Source organism: Argiope bruennichi, chromosome X2 (assembly GCF_947563725.1).
Source record: "Argiope bruennichi chromosome X2, qqArgBrue1.1, whole genome shotgun sequence".
Classification (NCBI taxonomy): Eukaryota; Metazoa; Arthropoda; class Arachnida; order Araneae; family Araneidae; genus Argiope; species Argiope bruennichi.
Genome location: NC_079163.1, coordinates 106,542,521 through 106,570,093, shown reverse-complemented (window position 1 = coordinate 106,570,093; position 27,573 = coordinate 106,542,521). Strand labels below are relative to the sequence as shown.

The 27,573-nt window shown below is 26.7% G+C and overlaps 1 protein-coding gene across 1 annotated transcript in view; it reads left to right on the top strand.

Annotated features, from left to right (window-relative positions):
- LOC129959639 (neuropeptide S receptor-like) overlaps window positions 1-27,573 on the top strand; it is a 211,416-nt gene that overhangs the window by 23,229 nt on the left and 160,614 nt on the right. The window lies entirely within an intron of this gene.

The following is a 27,573-nucleotide window of genomic DNA, read 5'->3' as shown; positions in this document are numbered from 1 at the left end:
TATTAAACTCTTTAGACAGAACTCATCAAAAGCATTCGTTTTGATAACTTGAAAGCTCAAAGTCTCTTGAGTGATGGAGAAAGTAGGCAGCAGTATTGATTTATAATTTCAAACAAATAATTGTACCTTTGACTGGTTACATTGCCTAAAATGTAAAAGTAAATCCAGAACCCAATAACTACAGTTTTCTTAATCGGAATAGAAAACAATAGTATTCTATGTAAGCAAATACATATCTTATGTTGAAAGAAAGAGAAACATATAAAGTTATATTCTGAATTTAAAACTTAGAAATATGCAATTCAAATATTTTGAAATGATCTTCAAGCAAATTCTGTTCGTAAAGATTCTTTTCATAAAAAGGATAGAAAAAATGGATCTTCATCTTCATAAAGTAGTTCGTGTTCCCTTAAGTCAATGACTTACAGTTATTCCAATAAGGTAACATATTTTAATATGGGTATAACATGAGGAGCAGACAGATGGCAGACAAATGCAATTAATATTTAATAATTTGAAGTAATTAAATATTTCCCGTTTTCAGGGACGGAAAACTTATGATTAACTGTATAATAATAATGCATGATTTTATTAATTTTTTAAAAATAAAAATGCTTAATTCATTGAGTAAATAAGCTTAAAATAATGGAAAATACGAATAGATACATGATCCAATGTTAAAAATATTCTAAACTGGAAAGAGTTAAATTTAATAATATGTGTCAATTAATAAATTAGGAGAAATTGGTCATCAATTCAAAAATTTAGAAACTGAGAGTATGAAAAGATATGCTTAAAGAAGTTGCTATACATGAAGACTGCAATGATATAAATATTGCATACGACCACCTGATTTAGTAGAGAGAAAGCCTGGCAGTGATTCTGAGAGAGATTATTTGTCTTGCATAATATAAATAACGACCAGTTTCTTCTGCAAATATTCTCTGAGGTATGGATTGCTTAAATAATTGCTAGAATATTTTTGCTGTCATTAATATGGATCCAAGTCCTAAGTAATTAAACAGAATGTGCTACATTTCCTCCCATTCACAATTATTACAATTCGTGACGTACTTTAGTGGCGCAATAATAAGAAAAATTAGAATGAAATACGAAAAAATATATATAAAAAAAACTCTGATAAACTCATATTAATTCCATACGCATGACGTTGAATAATCTGAATTTTCTGTCACAGATCTTACAATAATCGGATAATCATAACTAAAGCAAATTAGCATCTAACAGCTTATATTAAAAGATGAGAAAATATCACCTTTTATATAATTAAACGTTCTTGAAGCCTTAACTATTTGGAAAATGCGATTTCCCTCAAGATTATCAAAACCTAACTACCTAAAAAATTTCATTAAATGCTTGTTGATATTACTTGTTTTCACATGCAGATAAGTTAGGCATTGTTGATGAATTTAATGAAAGACTACGTAATAATTATGCTGCAGAAATTTTCTTACGACTTCTTCTTATGTTAACATAATTAGATTGATTAAATATTGAGAATATTTAACGAAATATTTTAAAGTGAGTGGATAAGCTTTAAGACTGCAAGGACGTTATTGATAGCTTGATCCTATACCATCTAGTTTTCTAGACAGTTATCTTTTATGACAGGAATTTTTTTTCAGTAGTTTCAGAAATAGTTTTATAATATCTCAGAATCAGTATTCTTGAAAAGGGTATTAGTAATATTATTTTATTCTGAGTTAAAAGTGACATTTTGATTAGATCACTAATCAAATTTAAATTATGCAATCATTCCTCTATGCAATGAAATAATTCCTCTGTTACCGATTAAAATCTTATACGTGAAATAAAATTTTACATATGCTTTCAGATTTTATATTGATATAAAAGAACAAAAAACACCAATCGTATTTTATATATAAATAATCTAAATAGTTAGTGTTTTTAATGATTATAATAAATATATATAAATCTTATCATGCAACGATTTTTTATTCATATCCATAATTTCCTTTATATATATATATATATATATATATATATATATATATATATATATATATATATATATATAATATAGAAATAAAGTATTCTATATTTAAAATATAGAAATTTTCATAGAAATATTTTTGTGTAAATTGTGTGCCATTGCTCTCTCTCTTTTTTTTTTTTTGAGACACTTTTTATTGGATTCTATAGAAACTCCTCTGGTTTAATAATATTGTCAAAAAATGTGTGATTTAATTCATAATAATTATAGTTTGGAAGAAATTGGTAAAATTAAATATATTTATGTAGAAAAGATTCAGAAGACATATTTATTACTCTGAGGCATATACGAAAGTTCTAGATTCTCTTTTCCTGGGCTCCCTTTAAGGTTTCACTTATTTTATTTTTTATACTTTTAGATAAATAAAAATGAGCTAGCTAGAAATATTAACTCATTTTTTATTTCAAACCGCAGCTTTATATTAATAGAAAATGTCAGCTAACTTATGGTTTTTCTATGTGTTCTACTCTGTTCTACATTTTCTACTCTGTTCACAACTTAACCTTACACAAATGTATTTTAGAAAATATAATACTGGATCCAATTTATACTTTTTTTTGTTCAATGACTTCAATTTTAAAAAATACGCCACCCTGGAAAACTTGTCTTTCTAGCATTTAATGCAAAGAAAAATATATTGATATTGAAGAAGAATTATATAATCGTAATTATCTATTAAAATATTTAAACCGATATACTATTAGCATTAATTAGCGTTCTTAGCTTTTCTAGCAAAATGCAACATTAATTTAATATTACGATTTCGTACTCTGAAAAATAAGCGAATTTATTGTAAGTAGAACTAAACTTTGTTTTATTAATTTCGTAACAGTGTTTTAACTGAATATGGCTATAAAAACGGTAAGATCTAATAAGTAATTAGGTTGGGTTTTATTTACAGATAAACAATTATAACTGTAGTTAAAATTGTCCTTGGAATATTTAAAAACATTTCTTCAACAGAGTAACAGGCAATCTTCTAAAAACCAAGCAGTGGAATATTATGATTAATTATTGTCATCAGATGCAATTTATTTCACTTACATTAATTGAATCCTAAGGTTTTTCCTTGTTTCGTCTAGTCTTTTTTTCTAGTGACAGAAGTTTTTTCTAGTGACAGAAGTAAGATTTTATGATTTCGGATATGTACCAAACGGAAGCTTAGGAAAAAACTTATCTTACATTGTAAGCAGAAGAAAATTTGCTTCGGGTAGCAGATGGTGTAAAATTATTAAAACCTTAAAATGCAAATGCTTTTCATATTTGCTATAACAAGTTAAGTGTAAATTGGAAGGCAAGAAAATATTCTTTAAACTCAATATGTTTTAGAAAGTGTTTATTGAATAAATGTGATGAACTTTCTTTAAATAATGTGGGAGTTATTAATTACAATAAAATTAAAATTATAGCAAAAAAATTGCATTTTTAATGTGAAATCGTATGAAAATGCTTCCTTTATGGCATTCACTATGAAATAATCTTATTTGCTCTATTTGTATTAAAAGAGCCAAATTTAGTAATATTTCGGATAAACAAATTAGCGTCTCATTTTTAGAATTTTGATAAGTTTATGAACTACATGATAAAACTGCAGAGTTTTAATGATACACGGAATTTTCTTTTTTCTGCATCGTCAATTTTCTAAAAAAAATATCCCTTCAGTAACAATTTTCTCCGTAAATATTAGAAAAACAGCAATCAATCCTTTTATTCTAAATCACTTCTCATGTTTGTTGGCTGCTATTCTTATCGTGCATGACTTATATTACGTTTGTTAAAATAACTCAGTTGTTAAAAGTATTTTTTAAATGAAGGTTATACCATGTTAAAAATTATGTATCTGAAGATATAATATTTATTAAAAAGATAATTGTCATTTATAGAAATCATTTCTGATTAACTTTTGCATTGCAGCTTTCTGGACGTATGTAAACTGTATGAAATTGCTTTCTGACTGTTAAAACCAATTAAAACTGGCGTGGATGACCTAACTATCAGCAGATACAAATTTATAATTAATTGTATTTCAGGGTTTTGTAAGATTTTAGTTAATCGAAGGGACCTTGGGGTTCGGTAGAGGTCCCTTATGCATGACCATTTTGAATTATTTATTAAAATATAAGGACTCTCGGTGATTAAGTAGAAATTGACTACTTTTCGCCGTGAATGTCTTTATGCTTGATTTATGCCAAGTGCTTGAGGCAACGGTAATCTAACGTCATAAAACATTTTAAAAATTCTTAATGACCAGTTATATTTCATAAAGCAAATTTTATGTTCAGGACATTACTAAATTCTATAAATATATTTTTTCTTTTTGCGACATAATGTGAAATATCCTTAGATAATGACATGAAAACTGTGATCAAAAATCGGTTTTAGTTAGAAAAACAAAGTTGATAAGTTCATGAAAAAAACAGTTTATTGTTATTCATCTACGTAGTAGAGTCGAAGTAGCCTGGAGTCTTAAGTTTTGAATTCAGGCCAGAAGGTCATAGGTTAAAGGCTTCCATAGAGCTATATCATTAAACTAGGCTCAATTCCTTTGAGTTGATATGTATTCTATTGGAATATGGAGCCTCTATATAAGATGCAATAGATGCTAATATTTTTTTTTAGAAATCTCTGCTAACGATATTTTCAGAACAACTTTTCATATTACTATTATTTAGAGCTAGAAAGTTTTAAATCGATTACTATTGCAATTTTCAATTATCTTTTGAAATGTTTCAAAGATGCTTAAAAATAATAAGATATTTGTTGTAATGAAATATAGGAAATAATTTTATTATCATCATGAGTTTTTTTAAAAAAATTATTTGACATAAAATGAGTTTGAATCGGTATTAAATATTTATAAATTTTAGCAAACTCTAGTAATTCAAAGAATAATGAAATATTTATGTTAATTTTAAATTAATTTTAAAGAGATTGAATTTAAAAATAAATATTCATAAAATTTAATTTGAAGACATCTTTGTATAAAAATTAATTTAAACTTTAATTGTTAAAACGAAGAAGGAAAGCTGAATATTCTTGCAAATATATTCGCTTAACAATAACACACAACTTATCCATACGCTATGAATATATTTTTTATGTTTTAAGTTTTAACAGTAAGATGATACTATTTAAAAGTCATCGACACGCCATTTATGAAATCTGCAGTTTCAAAACCATAATGATTGACTTTTTTTGCTGTAATATACCTTTATAAAAGAGAAGACTATCTATAAATAGACTTTACAGTAATGAAAAAAATTCTCATTATTCTAGTTAGAGTAAGTAGTATGCAATTTCATTAAACTCGAGAAACATGTAACCTGTTTCTTTAGAAATAAATATAAAATATACAGCCTATTTATTATTGCTTTATATATGTTTCAGCATCATTATTAGCGTTCGAAACCGGGTGAAGCTCGAAAAAAGTGTAATAAATGATTTTGCCCATCTAACTTTTATTACGTGATATAGCAGAAAATAACGAAAACTATATCGTCTAGACTTTGAAAGAGAATGCCAATATCAAGTTTTGAAAGAAAGTCAAAAAGATGATGAAATGACCCACTCTTCTATAAACTGTTTTGCTGAAAAATATCTAAAGTCCTTTGCGTACGCGCATCTTCAGTATTTCCTTTCACTGAACACAGATTTATTATGATTACCATTTATAAGTATTTCGACCACTTTAATAAGACTATATCTAACAATTTGCAATAGTTCAGATTTATGGCTTATTCTTTGGTCAAATCGACAGAGTTAACTGGCTTTACCGCAATTCCGGCAGTGATCATTTTGATTCGTTTTTAACACATATTTTAAATTTTTATGGCTTTCGTTTGTGCTTTAACGAGTTGTTCCAACGCAGTTCCCCAATATTTTCTTTATTCCACTTAAGAGAAACCATCTTATAAAGCTAAGAAATGGAAAAGGGTCCTAAATCTAACCTAGAAGACATGGTTGAAGAAAAAATAAAGCTCATGCTGATTCAGTATTTCCATCATTCATTTTGTGAAATTGTTGTTGCAGACATCTACAGCTACTTAGGTTTAGTAGTTGTTTATTCTTTGTCCTGGACTTCTTATCTCTTTAGTACAGTAATCTTTTGATGTTCTTATAAGTAAGGAACATGACTTACATCATTTTTGAAGTGGAGATAGATAATAAATATCAAAAAAGCTTAACTGGTTAAGACTTCAGACGCAGGTAATCTTACTATAATTCATGTTGTTGGACATATTAGCTTGTTGGTTACGTATAAAAAGATAATAAGAATTAACTTTCAAAAGCAATTATTATATTAAATACTAACTATTGTTTTAGCTTCACGCTAAAAGAACAACATTCTTCAAATAGCTTATAAGCTTTTCGTTACTTGTATGGTCTGTTAGGACGTATTAATATTATAATTTGGTGATAGCCATTTCGATGCTGTATAACCCATATGTATACCCTGCATGTAAGATTGTGGCAATTTAAAACTGACTTCAGTTTGTAGTGCAAGTATATTCAATTTGGTTCGCCATAGAAGTTTTTAAACAGAGGAGGTTTATTTAGGCTTAATTTATCATGTTATTATTCATAATGAAAATTATTAAACAAATGAATTCCATACCACTATGTGTAGTGAATGTGGAATTCATTACCTGAAAATATTACTGTGCCACATTAATTCTAAGGGCAAAAGCATTTCATTCCATGTTATGGAAATAACAAAGACTATCTGTCCTTACTCATTAATCGAAATAACTGAATCATTAAGGTTCATTCTAAACAAACCTTCTCGCATATCAAAACATCGATAATCACCTTATTAAGTCCATTCTTGAAGCAATTCACAGAATCTTTCAAACATTTTTTCAATGAGCATTTCTCTTGAAGACTTTTCTCTAACTCATTTAGAACAGATGCTGGCCATTTTGTTTCATAAATCTGACAAAAACTTGAGAAGATTACCAAATGTCAATGATCTGATTCTCGCATGGAGTTTGAAGGGCATAACACTCTTGACTGGAAATTTGCATATTGTTTATTTTTATTTTTGAATCTTAAATACAATTAAGTGAAGCTAATTTGATTTGAAGAAAACAATATATTGAATTATCGTTCTCTAATGCTCCATTATTAACAAAAAAAAAAAATGTTTGCAAATATTTTGTTAATGTGCTATATAATTAGTATTTTAATTAAGATTTATTTGATATCATTATGCCTGTTATCTCTTGATTTATTAACAATTATGAATTGCTTGTTCAACTAATTTGTTTACATCATTCCGTTTCTTAAAGTGCTCCAGAATCTTTCTGATATACACTCAAGATCGAATAATGATGATATGGGCCTTTCTTAGAGTTTAAATCGTGGCATTTATATTTGGAATTTGTTGTATATTGTATAATGACCGAATTTCGCAATTTATTTCTAAAATGAAGATAAGGACAAAAAAATCCATTCTATCTCCGATCAAAAGCAAGCTAATCTCGTCTACTTACAGATGAATATTTTTACTTGATAAAGTTTTAAAAAAATCATTGCTGCTGATATTTAGAAAATGAATTCTTTCCATTATAGTATGTAGCATAACTGTAAATAAATTTTCAATTAATCGATTTGAATATGCGATTTTTTAGATTTAAAGTATTTTTTGCGTACCCCATTTATCCTGAATGTTTTATATCTTAAATCATAATCATAATCTGCAATGCAATAATTCTTAAGTCTTAAGTCTGGAGTCGCATCCCATACGTTTATTGCTTGTAGTATGTGGTGATACATATTTGCATGTCACCGCTTCAATAATTCGTAATGTGTTTTCAACAACTAATGGCTTATTACTCATAGTACATGAACGGTCCAAGGTAATGTTCGCTATTGCAAACTTTATCAATTTGCACCTTACCCTGCCATCAAATCGTGAGAACGTGGGCGGACAATTTGAAACCTTGCAAATTCCAGATAGAGGTATAGTGCTCTGACGGTCGGCCATGATAGCGGATCTATGAGATTATAAGCTATATTATATCCACGAACATTTGAGATGAGTAAGTTAATAACGAAGATTCTACTGCAGATTAGCTTAGATGTAATAAAGTATACTATTACGGACAAAATGATTTATCAGAGTATAAAAATTTCAGTTTAAGGGTATACTTTTGAAGATTAGTTTAACATTATTTCTTTACAAAAGCAATTATTTGTACAGATTTTAAATTTATTTTTGCCAATTATATGTGGTCTTAATTTTCTTAATGGATGGCATTTTCCTACTAGATAATTTTTATTCTTAAGAATGAAATGCCTTCAAGAAAAGTCAAAGTTAAATACGGTTATTAAATTTATAATATATGAAATTGCGCATCTATAAAGATGCCATTTAAATTCTATGACGCTGTCCTGCTCCTTTCAGAATACAAGAAATTGAATAACCATATTAAAAAAAAAAATAAGAACATAATTTTTTTCCTTGTCACCCCTTTTTACAGTACATAAACAAACTATTTTAATTTATAAAGCAGCTAAAATGTATTTATAAAATAGGTCACAAAATTAAATAAATATTATTAATAAATATTGAATGCTTCGGAACTTACAATAACCGATATATTTTAAACAAAGATGAGGTGTATTTAAGCTGAAATGAGACATTCAGACCATAATGGCTATTTTTTTGTCTATTTTTTCAAAACTAAAAAAGATTCTTGTAAAACTTTTTGAATAGCTTTCTTTTTCGTGACACTAAAATTTTGATTATGCTGATAATGAATATAACGCGTTCAACAGAGAATTAAAAGGAAATAACATCCTTATATTCATTATACAATTTTTCATTATAGAATTTACATTAGGGGTATTTTTCGAATATATTAATGTAACAAAATTACCTTTAAACCTTTTGCATATTTGGTGATCAAATATAGTGAGAAATCATTACTTTGAAGAAAAAGTTTCCGTACATTATATTTCAGAATGCTGATATCGAAACAAATTATTCTTGAAATAAAACATAGGTAGTGAAACGAAAATTAAGAAAATTTTTAAAATACGAAACTTTTTGGCGATCGTATTATATGTCAGCAGATTCATTTAGACAGCTCATTAAATGCAATTTGGGAAGTGCAACAGTAGCATGATAGGTACTTCGGTATTCATGTATTACTAGAAAATTTATACTTTGGATAAAAAATGTATTAGCATCTTTTATGTACTTCTCTGAAAATTTTCCCGTTTAAAATGCAGAAACAAAATTCAGTTTCAGCTTCATTTCTAAATAATGGATTTTATTCGCGAAATTAATATAGAATTCTGACTCTTCATTGGTGCTGTATTCAGTTTCCTCGGTTTAAATTCATATCCGTATTATTCAAATCCAGTACACTTTAAAAAATATGTATTACATAAAAAATATAAGAAAAAAATTAAAATATATCTTGCATAATTTTTCAAAGAGAATTTAATTTGCAACACATGGTGTCATATAATAAAGAATTCTTACGTATATGTAGTAGAGGTACTGATAGATATATGTTGTATAATATGATACTTTGATGAATATTTTTATTCGCATTTTATATAATGATTTGCCGGCGTCCTGGCATAGGGGTAGCGCGTCTTCCCCGTGATCTGGGCGTCCCGGGTTCGAGTCCCGGTTTGGGCATGGTCGTTCTTCTGTTGTTCTATCTGTGAGATGTGTGAATGTGCCCTCCTGTAAAAAGGGGTTGTGCAAGCGAATGAATGATGCGTGAGTGGCAAAGTCGTACTCTTGGCCCTAGTTGGCGCTGCTATAAAAAATAAGAGACTTTCCCCTCAGGCTTAAATCGCTGTCTTCGTAACAGCGGGCTTGTCAGTGGCAAGTGCCATAAGAAACAAACAAACAATATAATGATTTCTTTGAAATGTAAAATTTTGAATCTAGATATGAAATCTAGTTAATGATTCTTTGTCGCATGTTGTTACTGCTGCAAAGTTCAGTTATGTATTTATTTATATGTTATAGAATCTCAAATAATTCAAAATTTTCACTATAAAATAGTAAATACTGCAGTAAAACACAATGAATTTCCCATTCAATTTGCTATATTTTAATAAAAGCTAATTTCTATAAAACAATATTATAAACTTGTCAGCTTTTTAAGTCGTGTCGAGCAGTGTTACAGAATTAAGGACAAAATTACTCGAAGTATCTGAAATAGCATGATTTTGTTATTTAAAATCATTAAAGGACTGTTTCATTATTTAGAATCAATACAAGTTTTAAAATGCAAGTGAATGCTTAGATCAATATTTTAAAATTTAAGTTTATTTACTAAAATTACAATTTTGAATAGCGTCATATTTGTTACTCTATAAACAGAATACCTCCTCTAACAAAATAATTAAATAAGTAATGGAATTAAAATATTGTATATATTTCTAAATAATATTAGTCTTTTGAAAAATAAGTGAATTATATCTAAATGAGATTAATAGATGAATGAAAAGGAGAAAATGAATTTTTAGGAAGATAATTATTGCAGTATGGAATTAGTTTTAATTAATGAAATGTTTATTATAAAGGACGATTTGATAATGTCATATTTTATTTCATTAAAATTTTTAATATAAAAAGTCTTGTAAATCATGAAAAATTAACGAACATTTGTAATTTTACAGGCTCTACATGGTTTTTCAATAATTATTTTTGTATTATATATTTTTGTTACTACTACTGTATTGTTTGAAAGTCATCATTGCAGAAACACTTCTTTTTAAGGCGAAGAAATACAACATAAAATATGTAAGAAGGAATGCAAAAGATTTACGATACTAATTTCATCTCGTGAAATCGAAATGCATATCAATGTAGGTTTTAATTTAAAAGGAATTTCAATTGAAATTACTAAAATAACTTTTTCCGACCAAGGAAAAAGCAATTTATACAGACAATTAAAAAAGTACTGATTATTTGTTTTAAACATATTTATTTATATGCAAGTCAAATAAGAATTACATTTTGACTTTAATTGTTCTCTTCTCTATTTTTTTTGAAAATTAGGGAACATAAAAAATTACTTTTTTATGTTTTCAGACGATTGGTTTAATAATTTACGATTTTGCGATGAATCCTTGAAATCAGTTCTATGCTTCGCTTACTGCGTTCTTTTATTTATTGCTTGAATTTAAACAAACCAATATTTCAGAAAATAATTTCTTTTTACTTAATAATTTTCTTCAATTCCGGTTTTTAAATTAAGATATCATCCTTCATTTGTAAATTTGACCAGTTATTGGAAAATACACATATATTACATTGAATAATTACTTCAATATTATCTTGCATATATAAGTGATCATAGGAAAATCCGAAAATTGCCAAAGTCTAATTCAAAAAGTCTAAATTATAATTTTCAGAACAAACGACATAAAATATGATTTTTACAGAAATTTTAGATATTCTTTTATAATATGTGATAGAAATGGGTTTAAAAATAACAATAAAGGGATCAGATTTTATTTCTTTTACCTAAATGTCTATTTAATAATCGTAACTTTAAATTGTCAAACGATGAGATGCATAATCGATTTTTCTTCCTAATGACCACTTAAATGCACCACATATTCACTAATTCACTTAACGAGCATGAAACGATAGTTCAGTTTCTCTGCTAAAATGAGAAATTAGTTTTGGTGTCAAATTTCGATTTACTAATACAATTTTAAGTTCCTAAACTGTAGGAATCGAACAAAATATTCAAATTTTCTTTTATTGGGCGAGTTTATAAATTTTTGAGTTTTGTAACTATCTTAGCTACATCATAATATTAAAGTGAATGAAAAATTGGAAAAAGGTATTAATTGCAATAAACATTCACAGAATTAAGAGGAATTAAGGACAAAATACATATTTTGAGTAATCTGTTGATGAAAATTAGTGATATTGGCAATGAAGAAAAGATTATAAGCAGATATTTTAATGGAATATCGCTACACAAGTGGCTTTATTCGATGAAAATTGTGCGAATTCGCATGCTGAAAATTCAGCGTTAAAGTGGCAGGGTACCAACTTAAAAGTTTTGCATTTTTTTTTTTTTTTTTTTTTTTTTTTTTTTTTTTTTTTTGTATTTCAAGTTTTAACAAACCCTTTGATAACTTAGGACTTTAAAAGTGGGTGTGACATCACTGTTTACTTTCTTACCATGCATCACTAATAATTAAATAAAAAACAGATATTGCGCTGAAATTTTACTGGTATATTTAAAATGATTCCAAATACGTTATTGGAGAATAAAAAAAAAATCGATGTTTTTATAAATTTTATTGAAGCATGTTGCCTTAAAAAATAGTCAAATTATAAACTTTCTGAAAATTAAAATAATCTATAAATTTATATATGCAATCAAATTACATTTAAAAATAAACAATAACATTTTGGAAGGATAAAATGAAATTAAAAAATGGATCCCGGCCATAATTCTTTATTTTTTCAATTTTTTTCAAAGATAATATTAAATCTACAACAGCATTTTAAAACAACCCCTTGGAAAAAAATATTGCTAAAGTAAAATGTATAAATAAACTGGGACAAGATTGATAAGAAAATATTTCATAACATACTTACACAATGTTTCAATATCAAATACAATCTATACAAAAAATCTATAAAATATCTCCTTCGCCTTACTTAACTTTTCTAACTATTAGAGTAAAACAATTGTGACTCAATTAAAATTACTAAAATACGGTTCTTACAAAATTTAATAGAAAAATAAAGAAAATGTGAAATTTTCAGAAAAGTTTGAAAATTATAGTATCCCCAAATAGCATGCAAGCAAAGATAAATTTAAAATTGCATATTTTATATGCTGTTAAGAATTGTCTATTCACAGAAACATTTTAAAATGTAGCATTACAAGGTGATATCACAACATTCCGAAGTTTTCATTGATTCATAAATTTATTTTTAAGATACGGCGTACATCTATAATTCATTATTCTCTTTTAGAATATTAATAATATCAATAATAACTAAGTCTATTTTTTTTAAATTTTTTTCTTATGTTATTTACGTTTTTCAAACACTACTCAAGAAAAAAAAAGGATGAAATTATAAAAATCAGATTTAGAACCAGTGGAGAAAAAAAAATCTCTTCAAATAAAGAAGGCGAAGAAAGCCATTCACAAATCATTTCTTATTTTTACTGTCATCGTTCAAATTACAATAAGCTGTAAATTATTTTATGGGAAAAGTTTGAATCAAAGCTTAAGCGCAAAAGATTTTCTTAGGGTAAATCCATATTTGAAACTGAGTTTGAACATCAAAATGCCTACTGATAACTGATTGTCTTCAAATATGATTACTGTATTGAAATGCAGCAATGCAATGAAATGTAAAGACTCTTATTCAAATCTGCAGTACTTATATTTCTGTTCAAAAGTATAACTAAATCTAAAATTATTTTTTATGCTCATTTATACTTTTATATCTTTCTGATAAAACCTTCTTTTTAATGTCCAGTAAATTATATTACTTTTAAATGCTTCTGAAGAATGTGCAAAACAGGCAAATTTACTTACGAAGCTGAATTTTTATATATATCATTTTAATCAGCTAGTGAAAAAGAAATCCATCAGAATCCATATATATATAATATGATTATTGAATTTTAACCAACTAGTGAAAAAGAAATCCATCAGAAATTTCAGCTGGATATCAAGACGTTTAGATAGTAATGTGAAATCTCCTTCACCATCGTTAAATACGATTGACTGATATCCGAAGTGCGTGCTTTGTTCTTTAGAGATGCTCGCCCAAATAGATTTGGAGGGTCAAAGAAATTTTTTGAGAACTCCCTAACGATTTCCAAGCGTATATTCGCTGGTTGATTATCCATAAGCTAACTAGGGTCCTCTTTTATAAATCACTATGGGCTGTCATTGTGTGTTTTGAAGGAGAGGGTAGGTAATTTTTCTTATCTCTGAAAGAGAAATTGGGATTTTCGAGCATTTTGAGGTTCCTGAACTTGAATTATCTTATTAATAAAATGGTCAATGTATTCGAAAACTGAATAAAAGTAATTTCTAAGACTTCCACTAAAAAATCAGTACATGCAGGAATCAAAACTTATTACTGAATTGGAAGATCTTATGTTAAATATTTTTAATTGTGAGGCATTTTCAAAGCAACAAATGACTCTATTACAGTTTCACTTAATGACTGAAACCTATAAACTGATATATGTTTAAGAACTTCTTATAAAAATCCCCATATAATAAAACACTAGAGCCTCAGTCTTTTGAGCTGTGTTTTGATATTGTATGAATTTATCATTGTTTGTAATATTTGTAATAAATAATATTGTTACAAATATTACTCAAAAACCAAATATTTTCTTTTAATTCCGGCAAAATATTCTTAAAAACATTGTGTACTATTTACATGTTTAGACTCGAATATAATGTATTATTAACACGTGTATTACATGTGCTGCGATAACCACTACATACATCTTAAAGCAAAATCCCTCTGGAAACATATCTTGGTTATGGTTCTTTTACTGTCCCTTACCCATTCTCGTATATCAGTTTTTATGTGCAGATGTGGCAAACCTTTCTCTACTTATATCTATGAATATTTTTCTGGAATATCATAGGTGCTGTATGAAGATATAATTTTTATCTATTGGCCTCTGAAGTTCTTGTTTCAACTTTCTTAGAAAGCAGAAAGTTTAGTAAACAAATACTTTGTAACCAAGATAGTTGAAATTCTTTCTTCCTACTATATGCTTCGGAGGGTTTTTTTTCAATCTTCTCAGATATGAAAAAGATGGTTCACAGCTGGCTGAACTCGTTGATATCGATGAAAAAATCAGACAATGATATTTTTCAGGAAAAGTTTTTCATGTTTGTTTCTGTGAAAGATTCAGACAATTTTCGAAACTGGAATTAGGACTGTTTGACAGCTTTGCTTTTAAATGAAATATAACCTGTCAAATCATTTTTGAAAACTATAAAAAATATCGATATCTAAATATTTGGAATTGCTGCTCTGTACATCAAATGTAATGTTAAAACTAAGTATAAATGTCAAGTTTCATTTAGTATTTCTTTTCCATATATTATTTTTCGATAGTATATGCTTCCATTTTTCAAATCATTTTGAAAATTAAAAAAAATATATATCTCAAAATTTATATTAATTAAAAATGTTGATTAATTAACTTTTAGTGTTAATTTAAAAACTAAACAATTGGTAATATGTCATCATATAAAAATACATAAGACCTTGAAATAGACAATTAATGGTAATGCTGTGTCTTTTAATTAAGGATTTTTATCAAGAATTTAAAAGCATTATTAGTTTAATCCCTAATAAATAAGTTTGAATGCAAATACTATTTTTAGTTATAAAACGTAACTTGCACTTGCTTAAACTTTGCATTTATTCGAAAGTTGAAAACACGATTCTTAATGTCATACCCCCTAAGAAATTTCTTCGAAGGTAAAGTACATTTTGATATTTCTTATAGGATATATTTTCTGTGTCTTCTCTTTTAGGATATATCAACTGTGATCATAATTTCAATACCTTTTTTATTCAAAGAATAATAAGAATCTCTATTTTAACTGAAATTGACGGTTGCTGATAGAGGAATTTTACTGAATTTTTAAATTTTTTTATCTTAGCCCGATAAGATAAGTTCGAAAAAGTTAAAAAGATATCTATTCTAGGGCATTCTTGAATAGGGTCTTTTAGAAGTAGGCTCCCAAGAATTCACCTTTTTCCTCTTGTCTGCTTTCTTGAGTTGCCAGGGTTGTGAGAAAGACTATTCGACGTAAAGAATGTATTTAACAAAAGAAATTTCAGAGGGTTCAGGAGGAATTTGTAAAGAGAGAATTAGAAAGACAACGTCTAATATAAAATTAGATTATACATTTTCTTCGGGTTTATACGGGTTAGAAATATGAACCCGTTATTAATAAATAAAATACAATTTTTCGGAATATACAATTATTCGGAAAATTCAATACTTTCTAAAAGTTAAATGAACCTAATTTGGCAACTTTTATTTAAGAAAATATATTAGAACATTCTTCAAGAGAATTATTAATCAACAGTGCTCTCGATATTTAGCCGAATACAGAGCATGGCAAAACGATATTGATTTTGTACAAGATGCATGATGTTTTACTGTGGTCAAGCACATAAGCATAACATCACTATTATTCAAATCAAATGGTAGGACATAATTTCTGTGCCTATATCCATTGATGTAGGAATGATATTGCTTCTATTACTAATGACTGTTCCATTACAGACATTGTCATTTCGTAAGTGGTTGGTCTAAAGTCATGAAATAATGCAATAACATTATTACTCTTTATATAATGGTGATTTATTTCGGATATTTGTCTGTTTCATTAATAGTTTTTCAATTCTGACCTAATAACATAAATATATTAAAACAATTTTTCTAAATAATTGTCATGAATAAAATTTTATAAATATGAAATGTCTGTTACATTGTTCAAACAAATCTGCTATCCGCATCCTTCGTGTGATGAAACTAAAAATGGACTAAAATTATTTCATTCAAAACTAAATTTTAAATAAAAAAACAAGCATTGTCCTTTATATTCTGTGAACAATGCTTTGATTTCAAAATAATATGAACGCCTATTGATTTAAATTGCAATAATTATCTATGATACATCAACTACATTCGCTTGTTTTTTATCAACTTTATTCTATTAATTTTCTGTTTATTCTTGTCACAATAATGATTACAAAATTTCTAAGGTAATTTATTGGAATATCTCCACAAAATTAAGATTAATGTTTTAAATTGAAACTTTAACAAAAATGGTTAATCAATAGCAATGATATATCATTGCTATTGACTGAGTCTTCTAACCCGGGAAAAACCACCTAAAATTATGAAAATTCAAGCTTATAAAGAAATGGCAATAGAACTGGCTATTAACATTTATTACTGAAGGAACTATTTATTAAACTATCTTGATTCAAAGTTAATGTTTTCTCATCTATAAAACCCGAGAACAGTATCTTTTCTTTTCTTTGCTCTGCTTATGATGGATTAAGAAAGTGTATTGATAATGAAGAGCTCCACAGAAAGCAAATTTTATGCAATAATATATTTTAATTAATATTATTCGAGAATATTTTGCATTAAATAAGACAAAAGTTTATTTAATTATGTGAAATTAAATTTCTTTATGTAACATTAAAAATAATCATTTATTACTCTTTTATTATTCATCAATATCATTTTAAAATCTGCAGAATTTTTTTAGAAGTCAAAAAAGAATGTAAAAAGAATTTCAAACTCTGATTAACTTTATAATAACATTTCTTTGAAGCTAATTTTCTAATTAGATGGCAGGTCTGATGCTTATTGATACAGGATCACAGGATCATATAGATCTTTCGTAACTCAATACGAAGTGAAAACTTCAAATCGTAAGAAAGCAGAAAGGTAATATCTTCAGATATACTGATGACATTTTAATCAAGTTTAATACGCAGCCTAATTTTATCATGTTATCATTTAATAATGAAATAAAAAGTGAATGATTAAAATTAATTCATATTTCAATATGTAGCGACTCCCTTAAGAAAATCTGAACATTTATCAAACTAGAATTCTTTTTAAATTTTATCTCTTATGAAATTTACAACGAACGGTGCCAGAATAATATGTTTAGTGGATTATTTGGATTTTTTTTTTGGTTACTTTCCCTGTCACCTATAAATGTTATTTAAATTTAATGAGTAAATATCAAAATTTGAAACAGCTTAACATATTGGATTATTGAAGGATTTTGGCGCAGAAAGATTCGAAATATAAAATTCGTTAAAGACTTTATTCGAATGATTATCTGTTTATTTTTCTTCTTTAGTACACAATATATTTCGTTTTTGAGATTGGTATTTTTTTTACAGGAGCCACTTCTGAATCTTTTGTCATAAGTAATGAAAAATAAATAAATAAATTAGAAAGCATTATTTCTAAATATAATTTAAATTATTAAAAATATTAATTTCAATATAATATCCTTTATTTTTTAAAGCTTTATTTTATTATTTATTTAAAAAAATATTATAAATGCTCCATGAATGAGAATTTATTTTTTAAATTTATATTTTTATAGTTTATATTATTTCACATATTAGAATTTATTTACAGGCGGTAAATATTTAACATGCTTTGTTTCTAAATTTTTAGTAATAACATTTCTCTGGGAGATTTTTAAACAAAAATAAGCAACTGAAATGCCTGTTGCGTTGTATAACTTTCTTTTATATAAAGAGAAACTTTGAAAAGACCAATGCTTCTTTTCTACAACGGGTGCCTAAAATAACCACGATAAGACAAGAGTGATTTATATATTTGGAAAAGTTACACCATAAAATTCGTTACGTGGTCAATCCTAATGCTTGTGAAGACGCAAAGTAATACACGTCTCCTCGAAGAAAATGTACTTCCCATAATTAAAGTAGACGTAGAACAGGAGAACGGAGTTTCGACAAACGAAATTGCTATATATTCCTTACAAATCTATTTCACGCTTCAGTCCATATGCGATTACTTTCTTCATTTTACTTAATTTTCTCACCTTTCTAATTAACGTAATTGTTTTCTAAGACTTTTTGACGTTTAATTAAGGAGCCGAGGACAAAACAACTTAGTAAAAATAATCTGCTTCAAAAAAACTAATCATATATATTTATTATCGTTTAAATATCATTCAGTCCCAAATCCGTTAATGCCTGTCATTATCTAAAATATCCTGCTGCCGTTGAATACCATTCACCGGAAGTTTGCAGAAACAACCAACCATGAGATGATAGGATGATATTACTCAACAAAATTAAAAACTTCAATTCTTCTTTTGAAACACCTGCTGTTTCATGAACAAGATTATTTTTCAGAGCTCAGAATAACTAATGGAAATGATCACACCTACGGAACAATTTTTTTTCTGAAAGAGAAGCATTTGTGTAATGATCATCTTGCTAATTAAATATTGTTTTTCTAAGCCCAGTTTTTTCAAACCTGCGTACATTATTTTCCTTCTATTTCAGACTCTTTGCGACATTTAACAGCTGGAATGAAAAAATGTTTCTAATTAAACGTCAGATGTATTTGCACTAATGAAGCTATCGTTTAGTTTTCTTTAGTTAAGCCAAACTATATTGAGAAATTTTACTATTAGTAAATTCAAACAAAATAAACTTAGAATGTTTTTGAGGTGTGAGAGTTTTTTATTATTCAAATTTTTAGGGAAAATAAAGTTTAATTATGCTTTAAAATTTTAATCCACATAAATGCAAAAGTGTGTGGTGTATTGTTATATATTGAAGCACAGTTGCAGTACCAATCCATTTTTCATATTGAAGCAGTCTTTTAATTTCGATATGAATAGAAAGTGTGAACTATAGATTGAAATTTAATTATCTAAATTAATTTATTATTCTATTAAAGTGTAAAAACTTATTATTATTTAAAAAACTGATGCAATTTTAATGATTTTTTAATCATTTTGTTTGAATTGTTACAAATTTAGATTCAGGGACATTTAATTATGCAAATTTCTATTTAATTGATTTTAAATTTCATATGGGGTTTTAAGCAAATAATTTATAAAAGGAAATATTCTTTAAAATATTTTCCTTCAATTATTTGCAGATCTTGTTAAAAAAATTGAGAAAATATCTGGAAACATAGAAAATTAATAGTAGGTTATCATTTAAAAAATAATTTATTGAACTTGGAAACCAAAATTTGCCTACATAATTATGATCTAAACATTAGTTAAAGTTTGTAATATAAAATTATTTCTCAATTGGATGAACTATTTTTAGAAATAGCAGAAGGCTTTTCTTCTCTGAGAATTTGTTTTATTGTGTGCAACTTTAAAATAAGACGTTTCCCAATTTTAATTGAAATACATTCCCCTTGAGGTTATTTAAATTTTTTATTTAATCTCGGTAAAAAATAAAACAAGGTTTAGATTCTATAAAGAAGAATTGATTTTGTTAAAGATGATATAATTAATGATTTTTAAAGCATCTTAAAAGAGAATTTTGATTCCGCAAAGAATGAAGCAGATATTTAACAATAATGTTTATAAAGCAATGCTCTGTTATTAATAACTTTACACTAATGCAAATCCGTACATTTCTAAGGAAATATAAAAATGAAATCCCAATCCTCTTTATTTTAGAAAGACCAGGGGCGATTTATTATCTTCGTAATATACTTATTGATATATCTGCTGATGACTTCATGAAATAGTCAAGAATCACATTAAGAAAAAGTGGAGAATTAGAACTCCTAGCATTTCTTGGAGCGTACGTTTCTCCAAGAAAGCAGGATGTGCGGTGGATTCCCAGCATATGACCGAAAGCAGGTGCTGAAATAAAGAGCGCTTTTATCCATAATGGTTATCATCTTGTTTATGATGATTGTGATTGTAAGCTTGTTTTTCTGAAGTAGTTGCTCGTTAACAATAAATAAAGGACTAGGTCATAAGAAAGCTTGACATAAGCCTAATTATATTATAATATTATTTTATATATAATTAAATAAGCGAGAATTTTCATATAATAACAATATAGTATTTCATATAGTAGTTTCATATAGTCCAGAGTCTTCATCCTAAAGCCGGTCTAGAAAAATATAAGATTTTTCCTAAACTAATGAGTTGCATGCTTAACAGATTAATTCAGAATGAATTCAGTAGTTACTTTTAATAGTATTATTATAAAATCTAGTAAAAAGTTTAGAACAAAATGATAATTTATTGCAAAAGTATGTATGATTGTTTAATTTTAAGAGGAAACTAAAAGATCGGACTTTCAATATTAATATATTTGAACTTCAGGTTATAAAACACTTTATAACGAAATGTAAATAGAATCTATAATTTTATTATGAGTAATTTTTATATAGAATAATTATTCAAAAAATAAATGACATTGTATTATGATATACATTGTTTCTTTAATTTTTTTTCATATAAAATTTGAATATTTATTATTAACATAGGGATATTTTATTTAAATAAACGTCTATTACATATTATAATAAAATTTAACATTATATATTTTAAATATTTATATTTAAATAATTAAAATACTAAAACAACTAATTAAAAAAATTAATGTTATGACGTAGCCTTTACAATATAGCATTTAAATATTTAAAAAAAACTAACACATGAACTGCAATACAAAGACTGTGAAAATCATTTTTTTTATATTTTAATTTCACATTTAAATCAAGGCACAGAGAATGTTAATAGAAATTAATTTTTAATATCTAAATACTCCAGAATATAAAAATGCTGACAGATGCGTTTCTCAAGTCGACATCGAGACATGAGCAGATAATAAGAGTTGAAATAATAAACTGCGAGAATGAGTTTTAAAATATTAATAGGCAATGCATCTCAAAATGCATTTTATTGGTCACAATGCACATACAATATGCAAATATAAGTACCTTTTTTAATTTAAAAAGTTTAATAGAAGTTGAGTCATGAAATATAAACAATTTTTGCAAGTGCGGCAAGCACTAGAAGATTACTAAATCGTTTCAATCAAAAACAACTCCAAATTAGAAATGAACCAGTCAATTGCATAGAAAGATGTATTACTAGAAAAACTAATGAAATTATTTTACGTATTTATGAGGAAATTTTGTATGAAGATAGTTTCAATAATATTTTGCTGTATATATTGTCAATATTCGTTATATTGACAGTATAAATAATTGGCATATTGCCAATAATATTTGAATATATAAAGTGATTGCTTGTAACTTTTATGGAAACTTACTATTTGATTTAATAGTACAAATTAATTGATTGAGAGTACCGGTTTTGCATTATAAGACTTGGGGAAAGTATAATGTTAAAGCTACTCCACTTCTTGAGATTTTTTGGAAGCATTGTTGCATGGAATCAATAAACAATGACATTTACGCTAAAGACACTTAGTACAGAAATAGTTACATAAAAGTTAAAGCAATTATATACTCAAAAATATCATAAATTTTTACTATCATTTTTTTTTTTTTGTATAAGGGACTTTTTAAAAATAAATTAATACAAACAAAAGATTTTAATGATTGAATCATATAGCTGTTTTATGAACACAATTTGGTATTACAGCTTACAATAACACAAAGATATTTGTTTTTATTCAAATGTTCTTTTAGAAATACTTCGAATAAATCTCTTTTCTCTTTAGTTTTCAAAATCTTATGATAAACAAAATGTCTTGCATTAGTTTTGCTAACTAGTTAAGTTTAGGTTTCATTTTAAAAATGAAAATTTAACATATGAGTGGAAAGATCATTAGGTCGAAAATAGATTGCGTCTCTAATATTTTAACCAGTTATGAACTTTTCTGGAACAAAGGTACGATAATTGTTTTGGATAAAATCCATTTCCATTTATGTACACTTAATCCGAATATCTTAGACATTTTTTTATTCACAATTCTTATTAATATTCTTCTGTTAATAACACCCTTACTAAACAGATGGGGAAACAATCCCTTAGCCCTAAGTGTCAATTGAAGTACAAGAGTAAATATTTCTTTAGGCTTGACAATTTTGCCAAATATATCAATCACAATGTCTGCCCACAGGAGGGTTAAATTATTTCCTGTTAATTGGGGCAATAAATGTCTCAGAACATTGTTTTCGAATATTGCTTTTTCAATAAACAATTTCTGTCTTAGCGAAATTTACTATCTTCCCAACCGTTTAAAGACGCCTAGTAATGACAGAGAAACACAAACTCCCTTCTAAGTTAAATAGCTTTTCTAAATCTTTTATCATAGGATGGTCCGTCAATTCCTGTCTTCCCATCCCTATAAGAGCAGGTACGAAGCAAAAGCACTAGCAAAAACTTATTACGAGAAATGCTAACTGGATGTGCTAGAGAGCACTGTCTTCCAATACTGCAGTTGAAATGATAGCATTTTCATCACAAGAATATCCAATAAAATGCAGATAATGACGAGTGAAACATATGTACGAGCAAATTAATAAATTTAATCTAATATTATTGGCTCATCATTTTTGAAGATCCATGTATTTATTTTTCAGATCATCGAACACTTCATACTTTGCTTTGTGAATCTGGCTTGTTCTATTTTTTCTACTTTCCCTAACAATTTGTTAGCTGATTTTTTAATAATTGCGTATGCTTTCATCATATAGTAAAAGAAAAAAATAGTTTTAAGTCTTTTAGCAAAATATTTTTATAAGGTTCATGCGAATATCGAGCGGCGTCCATTTAAATTATCTTGAAGTTCGAGTCATCAAAACTGAATTAGTTGTTCGAATCCAATTCATAGCAGCCTCAGTTTAATCATTTATGTCACTTAATGGCAATAAATTTGCCATCAATTTTAAAAAGTAATATTTGAAAAAAAATATGCAAGAGAAAAATTCTGAAATTTCTCATTGAATCTAAATCATTCTAATGGAGAAGAAATAATTTGTTTTTCGAAATCTATCTCCGAGTGTAAAATTTTTTTTTTGATAGCGAGTTAAAACTGGTTCAATTCACTGGGATCAGTTGAATCCCATTTTTACAGCTCTGTATATATATATTGATTTGAGAGATGATCAATCAAATTGACAACTTGAATTTAAAAAATGTACCGTAAAAACAACACAGTAGAAATGATATAGCATTTCTTTTTTTCTTTCACAAGTTTTTGAAAAGCCTCGGCTGGAAGATAAAATGAATCAATCCTACCTAATTTCTTTTGTTTCACTAAATTTTTCTCCTTTTTTCGAAAGGGATTACGTGGCCCGGAAATATTTGAAATTAAATTGCTTAAAGTGACAACTAAATTTGTTTTTCATTTAAAAAAAAATCTTAATACTTGGGAAATAGTTCCAAGTAAAAAAAAAAAAAAACTGTTTTTGAAATTCTTTATCTATACAATACATAAACAATGCTAATAGATTTTCAAGAGATAAATGAAGTGATTACCTTTGCATCGACAGTATTATTTAAACACAGCAAACCTATATTATTTAAACTCTTATTCTAATTTTTATAACCGATTATTTTCTTTTAATTATTACGAAAAACTTTAAACAATTTTTTTAATTAAAAAATGCCAATAATTTTTCGTCTAGTGAGAATATATATAAGGAAATTGTTTCTTTATGTGTTCTATATATTGTAATTAGCTAGATGAAATGTATTCAGAAACTAAAGTATAAGCAGTATATTTTCATCCACACCTTTATTTTGAAACTCTGACAGCATTTTCTCGCATTAAAGTTTTCAATATTTTGAAAGTGAAATAAATTGTCTTATTATGTAAACAATCAATATTATTGGTTTATTCCTTATTTCATATTATCTTGGAAAGAAATAAGCAAAAATAGCATATTTTTTTCTAACAATTAATTTTTGAAAAGCAAAAGAAAAAATTTTTCTCGCCTTTAAATATTTCTGATTCTTTTTTTTTTTTTTACTTCGAAATATTTTAGGATGCTTTGATATGGAAATATGTTATTCATTTCCGCATTTTAAGCCATCTGCAGGATTTTGATAATAAAGCAAAAAATAATTTTTTGCATTTTTTGTAGAATACTTAGGTTTATGCTTCCAAATTTAGACAAAAATAGCCCTAGTGTTGCTTTAAAACGGGACGTTAATATAACTAAACTTAACTAATCCAAATTTGACAAACAAAAGAGTCAATTCGAAAAGAATCAATCAATTTGGTTACATTTCGATTATAATACTTATTTCGTTTATCATTGTCGAATTTGATTTATTAACTTCAAAAATTGGCAAGAATTGAAGGATGAAATGAAATTATAGAAATAAAGGTTTAGTTTCTAATGTTTAGAAAAGCGTAAGCACATTTTTACCCAAAATACTGTCTTGTTATTTGTCGTGATTCTAGAAAAAATCCAAATTTTGTCAATCTCTACCATTAATTCTTTCTTCCACAATCATTAAATAAAGAAATTCCTCCGAGACATTTAATCTTCACCATCCTCACTCTGTTGCGTTGAATCACCTCCGTTGTTACCTTCCTTTATGTAGTTTTTGCAGTCCCATTAGTGGGCAAAAATCTCCTCGTCATCCTGCAGCTATACATTTGCGATTTAGTGTTATGATGTTGCATTTAGATTTAGAATAATTTCTGCTCATTTGAAGCATTTTTACATTTTGTAGCCCTACTATAACATATAACCAAATCTGATTTAGATAATCTTGAGATTTAAAATATTAATTTTTTTGAATAGCAACTTTGTTCTTTGAAATGAGGTTAGTAAATTATTGATTTTGCGTCATTTCTAGAAACATCTGGGAATGAGATTAATGCTGACATTTTAGTAAAAAAAAAATGTTCACTAAGAAATTTATCTATCATAAATGTCCACTAAGAAATTCCTGATGGTGAACATTTTGATTGAAAAATATTTTAATCACAAATTTTTAAGGCAATTTGTCTGGAGTTAGAAATCTATATGGGGTTATGAAAAATTATTTTGTACCTCGTATCCATTTTAGAAACTGGGTACATTATTTTTTAAAATTTAAATAATTATTTTCTGTTTTCCAGTCTTGCATCTCTGAGATTTTTGCACTAGCTTTTAAACTAACTTTCCGATGAGCTACTTCCGATGACAATTTTTACCGAACAGATAAGAAAACTTGTTAATATTGCATTGTCATCCAGTTCTGAGCTGTATTTAAAGTTTTCAATATTTAATTTATCGGGAAATCAGTTTAAAATCGATTACAAAATTTGTACCGAACACATAAACACACAGACAAACAAGAAGAATTTATAAAAACACTTTAAAACGAATAAAAACATAAACAGTACTACGACTTGTCAGGGCTTAGGGATCTGTTCATGAAATTTTTATTCATTAAAAATCTTAGATTAGTTTCAGACTAAATTCAAAATTTGTACCGGAAAAGGCAGACATGACAGGGAGTTAATAAAAAAGCGTTAAAAATATTCCGTTCTCGGGCCGTTGCTTTCTTCTCATTTTCATTTTACTGCAAAGATTTTTTCAGTTTAATTTTATTTTCATTCTTTCTACAATTAAACAATATAATTTTGCTTTTTTACATTGCGTGGCAATAGCATTTACTAAGAGTTATATGGATTTTAATTCAATATTAATAAAGTTTCAAAATTTATCAATTGATTTAATTCATAACTTTATTATAACATTGATAAAAATGCAAATGTATGGTTAAATTAACAAATGAAGTTTTTCGACTCCGGCATATACATTTAATATGTGTTAATCATGAACTTTATATTTTTGGCAGATAATTTATTAAAAATTATAACTCATTAAGATACGATCTCCTCTTAAGATAAAAATAGAAAGAAAGAACAATGGTGATGTAGGGGTAACAAATGGTAATTGTTTATAGAGGAGGTTATTCATAATTTAGGAAATATCGCTACGGCAGCTGCCTCACCATTCCATAATTTCCTTAAAACATTCTTAAGAATTTTGACCCTCTTATCTAAAAGAAGTGTTGCTCCACAGGAATTCGGGTGAACTCGTTTACATATTTATGCAACTTGACGGTGGAAAGAAAAATTGCCTTATTCTCCCAGTAGATAATATTTATTTATGAAAGAATCTTTAATAGACGTTTTAAAATAATTATTAATCTAAGGCTAAATCTTTCATTTGCAGATCACTAAATTAATAATTTAAAAAAAAAATTGTTTCCCTCTTTCTATTATTACAAATAAGTTCTATATTAGTAAGTCTATATTTTTATAAAAGACAATAATTCTCGAAAGTCCCATTTTTAAAACGGAAGTATTCTTTTCATAGTGGCTTGTTTAAAGTAATTTTCACGCTAATCCTTATTAAAAAAATATTTTTAAAACGGGGCATAAAACTCATCGTATGTTTGATAAATCAGTTTCTAGTTGAAATAATTTTCATAACCAAGAATAAAAACTTAATAAATGTCTGCTCATGTGCTCTAGAGAAATTAAATTCATTCGAAATTAATCTTCTTAACCTTTGCTTTTATTGCACAATTGTATTTTATGTTTAAAAGCATTTCAGTTAATTAAAAGAACCGTACGAAATTCAAACCATCCCTTTTTATTTATGTTTTATCCCTTTATATTTTTTTATCTCCTCCAAATTTATTTGTAGTGAAATTTTAATCTGATTAATTATTATTCTTTGTTCATTGATTATTGCACATAAAAGGAATTAAAAATATTTCTTTGTGTCTTAATTTTAAATTGAGCAAATATAATGATAGCAGAAAAAGGCATTGCATTAAATGAGAATTTTGACAAATTTTATGTTAATGATTTATATTTATTTCGAATATTTCTTCGGATTTTATATTAAATTTGTGCTTTATCAAATAAAATTCTTTAGGACTTACTTTGTTCTACACCAAAATTAAAATTCAATCAATCGATTAAAAAGTATAAAAATCGTATGAAGATATGTAGTGAATTATATATAAATTGGCATGTTACTTTAAAT